This window comes from Adiantum capillus-veneris, chromosome 21 (assembly GCF_014529385.1).
Source record: "Adiantum capillus-veneris isolate H3 chromosome 21, ASM1452938v2, whole genome shotgun sequence".
Taxonomy (NCBI): Eukaryota; Viridiplantae; Streptophyta; class Polypodiopsida; order Polypodiales; family Pteridaceae; genus Adiantum; species Adiantum capillus-veneris.
In genome coordinates this window covers 2556515-2565018 of record NC_140951.1, presented here as the reverse complement: position 1 = coordinate 2565018, position 8504 = coordinate 2556515, and the positions used below count along the sequence as shown (strand labels likewise).

General features: G+C 43.5%; 1 pseudogene; it reads right to left on the bottom strand.

Annotated features, from left to right (window-relative positions):
• Positions 1–369: 369 nt before the first annotated feature.
• On the bottom strand, positions 370–4863 carry LOC147430458 (ran-binding protein 1 homolog b-like; annotated as a pseudogene).
• Between the last annotated feature and the right edge of the window lie 3641 nt (positions 4864–8504).

The window sequence follows — 8504 nt, the reverse complement described above, 5'->3', positions numbered from 1 at the left end:
TAAATTGCATCTACCCATGTTGTGCTATGTTTACTCTTAATTTATCATTTCATTCCATGTATAAGTGAAAGGTGCTCAGGTGTTGTTTGCCTTTGCAATGTCGAACAACATTGGGCCTCACAAGCATTGTTGTTGCACATTGCAACGTGGCTCAACCTCATCATCACGCAAGGTGTGGGAGTCATATATAGGCAGCACTACTACACTGTTTCTCTCTACTTATCTTGCACAATTAGTGATATGATCTCCAGCTCCAATCGGTGCTTGTCATGCAGTTGGACATCATCACAATTATGGTAGTATTCAATGATGGCCTTAGTAAGTCTTTAGTGAGGATGGGTGTCATGGCTCGAGTAAGGATGGCCGATCTCAAAGTCTCCAACTAGTAACTCTAATGGGCGACCTTACATCACAAGTCAAGATGCACGCCAGACTTGAAGGTTGTGACACACGTTTTTCATATGAAGGGGCAATGTCTTTCTTCTCTGGTGGCCTCAACTCCTCAACTTCCTCCTTCACTCTTGGCTTCCTTGTTGCCAACTTTTAGCCCCTCAAGAAACTCATCCACCCCCTTGGGGTGCTTGACATCTCCTTTTGAGCAGCCTCAAAAGGTTTTTTAAATGCTTGAGCATTTTCCACACTCCCAAAACAAATGCAAAACATTTCATCTTTCAACTCTCCTTTTGCAAAATCAGAGGCATGCCAGACCCAAGCCTTGTCACTGCCCTGATGGTCCTACAAGCAACTTATAGAGGGAACGACTGCGTGATTTGCATAGATTTCATGACCAATCAAACGTTTTTGGTTTTCTTATGCTGGAGTAGCTTCACCTGCCCCATACCTCTCTCTTTCCACTCGTTTCCGTCCTTATTAAATTGGTATAGGTAATTGGCCTTTAGGTTAATGAGAACATCCTCATTCTCCTTGCCGGTACTGATAGCAATGGCATCAAGCTTGATGATGTGGCACAAGTGTCTTCCTCCTCAGCTGCACGTCTTGCATCATCAACTTCCTCTGCAAGGGCATTTTCCACGGGCTCTTTCTCTTTGCTAAGTGCTTAGCATCCATTTGGACTGAAGTGGGCTGAGAGAGAGAGAGAGAGAGAGAGAGAGAGAGAGAGAGAGAGAGAGAGAGAGACTATGAGCCTTGAAACTAGAGCAATAAAACTCCTTGCATTGAAAGTCTAGAGATGAGCCTTGAAACTAGAGCAATAAAACTCCTTGCATTGAAAGTCTAGAGATGAGATATTGAAACTAGACCAATAAAACTCCTTGCACTGAAAGTCTAGAGATGAGATACTTTCAGTGCAAGGAGTTTTATTGCTCTAGTTTCAATATCTCATCTCTAGACTTTCAATGCAAGGAGTTTTATTGCTCTAGTTTCAAGGCTCATAGTCTCTCTCTCTCTCTCTCTCTCTCTCTCTCTCTCTCTCTCTCTCTCTCTCTCTCTCCCTCTCCGTGCCACGACTCCCACCGGCCACGCACAGCGGCATATCCACTTGTGCCCTAGGTGATTGCTTCTCTTGGTTAGTAATTGTCACATTGCATATTTTAATACTCACTACTGCAACAAGGACCACACGCCTTGCAGTAGTGATTATTAAGATATGCACATGATAGAGAGCTAACGTCTAAAAACGGCCCATTAACTTAGTTAACGTCAGTTAACAAGAGTTGCTAAAGATCGAAGACGTACGGATGCACATCAAGGATGAATACAAAGAAGCAGTGAAGATTGGAGTTGCACATTTTCTAAATTTTCCCAAAATGGTCATGTATTGTAGATTCCGTATTTATTTCAAGCCATCGTAATATTTTAATGTGTTACGACCTCAATGGGAGTTCCAAGCTGTAAAGAACAGGCCAGTTAGTGTGCCTAGGTAGCAGATTCAGTAAGTGGTGGAGCCCTAAAGGCCTTGGGCATTCGGACATTGCATATTTTTACCCTAGGTATATAAGGCAGTGTGTAAAAGAAATTAGGGTTCTTAAGCTCATTTGTTGAGAGCACTCTTTGGTGAGAGCTCTTGAGGTGTGTGGCTATGGAGTCCTTGAGCTTCTCCTTGCTCATGTGACTTGGTTAACACTAATCAATGCTTAATTCTCTTTCACTATGCCTCTCTCATGCTTCTTGTGATTGCTAATGATGCTTAGATGAGCTAGATCGTAATTAATTAGTGACTAATCCCTCTTTAATCTTGTGTGATTTCCCTCTTTTGTTTGTGTGTGCATGTAGGTTTGATTGGAGTGTGGTGCTCGATAGATCTATGGGTGTTTGCTTGCGATTAGTGTGTTGCATGATAGGATTAGTGTTGTGTGTATCTTGCAATCGTTAGTGTGTGTGATTGGGTTGATTGGAGGTGAAGGGAAATGGATGTGGAGATTGCCCATCATTGTGGCTTAGCTCTTCCATAGGCCGAGAAGCTCACCTCATAGAGTCAACCATTTGTGTTGCCAGGATTAGCTCACTAATCGTGTGAGTGTTTCTATGCCCTAGCCGGGTAGCTCATCCCTCCGGATGATAATTTTGTTGGTCATTCGAGCTATGCAACGATGGGACCCCCAACATTTGGCGCCATTGCCGGAAACGATGGCCTACGCTAGTGTAATTGTGGCATAATCGGATGTGTTTCCTCACTAATTTCACTTGTGTATTTATGGTTTTGTGGATTTTGGACGTGTGTGCATGAAGCAATGCGTTCATTATTCTATAATTTGTCATCGTATCTTGCTAACTGTGTGTTTACACACTCTAATTTCACACTAACCCGTTACTAATTTCACTAATTTTTTCTAACTTACATACTAATTTGCTACCAAGGATTGGAGCTTTCAACTGTCAATCGATCTTCATTGGAAAGGTAATCAAGGTGGTATTCTCAACCTCCTTAAAATCTAAAGATGTGTAGAATTGTGTAGATACTCCACCATGATGCTATGCTATCGCAATGCAATATTGATGCTATGTTATTGCAATGCAATGTTGATGCTATGTTGCTTTGAAATTTTTTGGATTGTTCGTTTTCATGCCGTTGTAATGCCGAAATTTTCCAGATTTGGCGGCGTATGAATTTGACAAGTTCAATTGTTAATTGGTGAATGTGCATTGCTAATTGTGTGCCTAATAGAGTTTATTGCATGCTTGAATGGTCAATTGCAAGTGTGTGTGCACTAAAATCAAGTGTGTGTACATTCTAATTGAGTGTGTGTATGCTTAATTTTAGGTGTGTGTACACTATTTTGCCCTTGTTTTAATACCTAAAAATCAATGTGTGCTTAATGGTTTTTCAATTGTGATGATTGATTTGTGTTGTGGTCATGTCCAACTAATGATTTGTGAAATTACATTCCAATTTCGACAAGATTAACCTTTTTGTGTGTGCAGCTAAAGATTGGTAAAAAGTGTCAATTATTAGTGTGTATGCTTAAAAAGTGCTTAATGTGCATGATTAATTCAATTTTTTTATTGCATATTTGATGTGTGTAATGGTTAATTGCTGTGTTTTTGAGCTCAAAACAGGGATTTACACACTCCAAATGCGTCAAATTTTGTCGCTTATTTTGCCAATTTAATTGCCTAGTTTGGATTTTATTGATGAAATTATTTGGCAATTGAATTGATTTTATTTGGCTGCACTAATCCCGTATGTGTGGAGATTTTTATTTAAAAAAGGGTATTTTTTGGATAATGTTTATAAATTTTTGGTAATATTTGTCTAATTTTTGCATTAATTTTTGCTTAATTTTAAAAAAATTGATATCTTGCGATCTTTACGAGGTGTTTTGAATGTGTATTAACGGCTTGATTCGAGCGCATTTGGCCTTTCGTTCGTCAAATTTTGAGCGTTTTTGCTATTTTCGGGGATCGGGTTGATGATTTTGTCGAATTTGGTATTGTTTATAAAAACTACTATTTTTGGTGTGCTTATGTGTGTCGAAAGTGTTCAATTGTGATTGCTGATGATTTTTACAGATTTCTAGAAATTTTTGAGAATTTTTTGGCAATTTTCGGGATTTTCGGATGATTTTTAGCATTTTGGCTAATTTTCGGCCTATTTTTGGCACTTTTGGACGTTCGAAAAATAAAAATAAGCGGATTTGGAGTTTCGGTGCAGACCGGCAAGACTTTTCGAACCTTGACGTGCAGTCCAGTACGACGTTGACAGTCGTGGCAAGTGAGTTTCGATTTTTGCAGGTTCGTAGTGGGAAACGGCACTTTGTGATGCTAAGGTTCAATTTTCTCAAAAAATAAAAAAATAAAAACCTCTCCCTGTCCCAAAAGTCAGATGATTAACTCTCTCTCTCTCTCTCTGTCTCTCTCTCTCTCTCTCTCTCCTCCCCCTCACTCTAGGATCGCGATTATCAACTTCTCTCTCACCTTCCCCCCTCACTCTCTCTCTCTAACTCACTCTCTCTCCCGTGACCCACCCTCGCTCTCCCTTTTGTTTTATTAACACCATACATACCCTTTCTCTCGCCTCCTCTGTCGCATATTGTCCACCCTTGCTGCCTTTCGGTGGAAGTCATAACTCACACACACACACACACACTCTCTCTCTCCAGCGTGTCACGTTCTCTTTACTCTCTCCTCGCTCCACTGCCGCGCGCCAGGCTGCCAACCAGCACACGCGTCTCTTCTCTCTCTCTCTCTCTCTCTCTCTCTCTCTCTCTCTCTCTCTCTCTCTCTCTCTCTCTCTCTCTCTCTCTCTCTCTCTCTCCTGGCCCTTGCAGGTCAAACCCGCCACGCCAGCCATGCCAGGCTCGTAAGTCTCTATCTCCTCGCTGCCCCGTTTTGCGCGCCACGCATGGTGACCCACCTTCTCTCCCCCTTTTTCTCCCTCGTGTTCTCCTCGTGCCCTGCGCTCATCGCCTAAAAAAGCACTGCCTCATTTTGTACTGCCCACCATTAACACGCTCTTTCTCTTTACTCTCTCTCTCTCTCTCTCTCTCTCTCTCTCGCTCGCTGTCCCGCTCAGGCCCGAGCCCTACAACATCTCCTCTACCTGGTGCCCCTGCTCCTGCCCGTGTCCACGCACTGTCGAGTCTCCGCATCTCAACCCGCCACGTCGCTGTCGTGAGAGCCGACGTTGGTGCAGCCAAAGTCGTTCTAAGGTAGGAAATGGTCTATGCCAGGCAGAGGCAGCAGGCAAGTGCAGTGCAGAAGGCTGGGGTAGGTGCCAAGATCCTGGGCAGCTGAAGGATAGCGGAAGTGTATGCTCCATGCGGTTTTTTAGGCCAAAAGAGTTGCGGGATGGTCCAGATGGGATGGCAGATGGAGGTGCCCAAAATGCCACGTCAGGGCTTTGGAATGTAGTGTTCAGCGTGCTCTAGAAGCTGGTTCAGACAACTCGTCAAACGGAGCCTCGGTGTGCAAGATACTGAAGTTTAAAGGTAGAGTACGTAGCAGATCCCCGACGGATAGGGCAGCTGGGGATAGGTGGCCCATGCAGGTGTCAGTGGATACATGTGTAGTGCTCGAGCTGTGGAGCATGCCGGTCTTCTCGGATCGCGGATTGGAGCTCTGGTTAGCAAGTTATGGACATCACAAGTTTTTCTTGGGGCCAGTTATGGGCCAAGTCGACCGCACTAGGGAATGCGCCATTTGGCATCTTTTTGGTCTTGCCAAGGTTCTCGGTGATAGTATGCATCAGGTGGAGCTAACAGTTCGTCAATCGAGTTCATGGTCAGCAAGATACGGCGAGTCGAAATTAGCGGCAGGTGCTAGGAAAGACATTGCAGGTAATTTCCTTGATTTTCGGACGGCCTCGGATAGCGGGCTCAAAAAGGGCAGAAGGCGGCAAGACTCTCTTGAACCGAGACCGGCATAGTGGAAATCTGGCGGGTTTTGCGGGTTTGGAAACCGGCCTCTGAGTAAAATGTGGTAGACTTGTGAAGTGGGGCCAAAAAAATGAGTGTGAAGGGCTTTTTTATAAAAAAAGAAAACCTTGGAGACTACCCCAAAAGGGGGACGCCTTAGCTGCCGCCACATGGCCATCGAATGGCCCCACATGTGGTGGCATGAGCGCAGAGTGCAGACTATTTGAGCTGGGCCGTGAGCCCCAATGGGTATCCAAAGCGGGATGAGCCCCTTTCATGGTGCTTGGCTATGGCGCAAGCCAGTTGGCGTTGTGGCGAGTGTCGCGCGGCCCTGCAGGGCGGAGACGGCGACGTTTTGACCCGCATGAGGAGACGCAGGTGCGCCTGTGTGAGTTGGAGGCGGCACGATGCGCCCGTGAAGTCGACTAATGACGTGGCCTGGAAGCAACCGTGCCCACGGCCCTGGGGGGCCAGGTTCCCTCCCCCCCCCCCCCCAATAGTGACCTCGCTATTGATAGCAAAAGGAGAGGGTCCCGTGGGCGGTAAGCATAGAGAGAGAGAGTCCGAGAGCTACTAGAAGTACAAGGGCAAGGGGATGGGCCTATTCCAAGGCAAGGCCGGCGGGACCAAAGAGAAAGGAGGAGAGTGAGCCCGAGGGCGTTTAGGAGGACTAAATGCAAGGAGAACAAAGGGCCCATTTCAAGGCTGGCCGAGTAAGGACCAAAAGCAAAGGAGGAGAGAGCAGAGGCAAGGGCAAAAAAGGCAAGTGTGAGTCGGACAAAGAGGACCAAAATTGGGCAAATAAAAGCAGTGCAAAGCTAGGCCCCCACAAAGGGGTAAAAATGAAGGAGAAAAAAGTAAAAAATAAAGAGAAGCCTGGGGGCAATAGTGATGTTGCTATTGCACCCCCCCCAAGTGCAAAGAGAGAAAAGAGAGCAGATGAAGCAAGGCGGTGCCCCCTTCCCAAAAATACCAAATTAGGGTACCAGATGGACCAATAAGGTGGCAATTTCACAAATTGAAACCCCTCCCTATAAAAGTCAAAATTGAATCAAATTGGGGGCTTTTTTTCCTGGCTTTTGTGCCGTTTTGAAGCATGCAAAGTGAAGCTCTCTGATGGAGGAGTGTGCTTGTCAAAGCCCTTTGTATTTTCTTGTGAAAATGGCCATGATGATGGCAGTGTGAACCTATGTACATGTTTGGTGAAGTGTAATCAAGCCACTATTGCCGGGCTTTGTTGTTGTTTCCCCTTCCCCCCTTCTCTTTCTCCTGCTTTCGAGTTTCCCCTCGGTGCCGGCTGTGTGGAAGTGTGTCCCCCCCCGGACCGACGGTGTGTTGTGTGAGAGAGTGAGATTGAGTGGTTGTGAGCGTGTGTAAGGGTGGAGACAGACCGTGGCAATAGGTATGCTTGGTGTAGTGGGTTTGTGAAGTGTGTGAGCAGTGGAAATTGGGCAGGCGGTGGTCTGCTAGTGTAAAGAGTTTTTTTTGAAGGTGTTTTCCGAGAGGATAGGGGTGTTGTGGATACCCTGAGCTATAGAAAGGCCCTTGTGTTTGTGCCGGGCGTGTTTCCCCGTTCCCCCTCTCCAACGTCAACCTGTCCCCATAGTCAATGCTGCCAGCGCCAAGTAATAATTTTAAAAAAATAATTAAGAAACACTTAAAAACATAAAACAATTAAAAAATCCAAACCTCCATTAAAAAATTAAAACAAAAGCGAGAGAAAGGAAAATAAAGAAAGGGCTTTTTAAAATTACAAAACTCACAAAAAAATCTCTAAAAAACATAGAAAAGAATAAAAAATAAAAAATCCAATAAAAAATAAAAAAGAGTCTAAAAAATTATTTAAAAAAGAAAAAATCATAGAAAATTCACAAAAAAATCACCAAAAATAAAAAACCTCATAGAAAATCATTAAAAAAATTTTGACACAGATAAGTCACAAAAATAATAAAAATTTCATATAAAGTCACAAAATTTTCATCAAAAATCCATAATTGACAAAAAAATTTGTCAAAAAATAAAAAAATTCATGAAATCTTCAAAAAAATTTGTGAAAATTAGAAAATTCAATGAAAAATAAAAAAATCAAAACCTTTCCAAAAAAAAAATAAAAAAATAGAAAATTTAAAATTTCATAAAAAATTAAGAAAAATAAAAAGAAAGTCGTCGAAAGTGCCAAAAAAGCAAAAAAGCAACGCCGAGGAAATCACACACAAACAAAAATCAAAAGCCAAAAACCAAAGTCGAAAGAGTCGTAAATCGAAAAAACAGTACAGTAGCGAACAAGTCGAGAAAACACGCAACTTAGGAAATCACACGCCACAAACCGCAGAAAAGCTAGAAACAACAAAAAATCACGAGAAGAAAACTGGAAAGTGCGAAAAGAGTTGGTGATCATTTGAGCCGAGGTTATCACAGCTCTAGCCGAGTTCTGGACAGTATTCCCACAGTTCAGACAAAGAACGAGGGACTAGAAGTCATTGTGCAAACCAAAAACGAGCGAGTGCAAGCAATTGCAATGAGAATTAGCTTCCAGTTGGACGAACAGGGGCACAACTCACAATGGATAGCAGGTTAGGCTATTCAGGGCCAAAATCAATTTTGACACTGTCAAGCTATAGTTAATCAACCCTTGTGAGTCTGAAGAGAAGTCAACTGCAAAAGTGCCTTAGCTAAAGCAATTTAATCAAA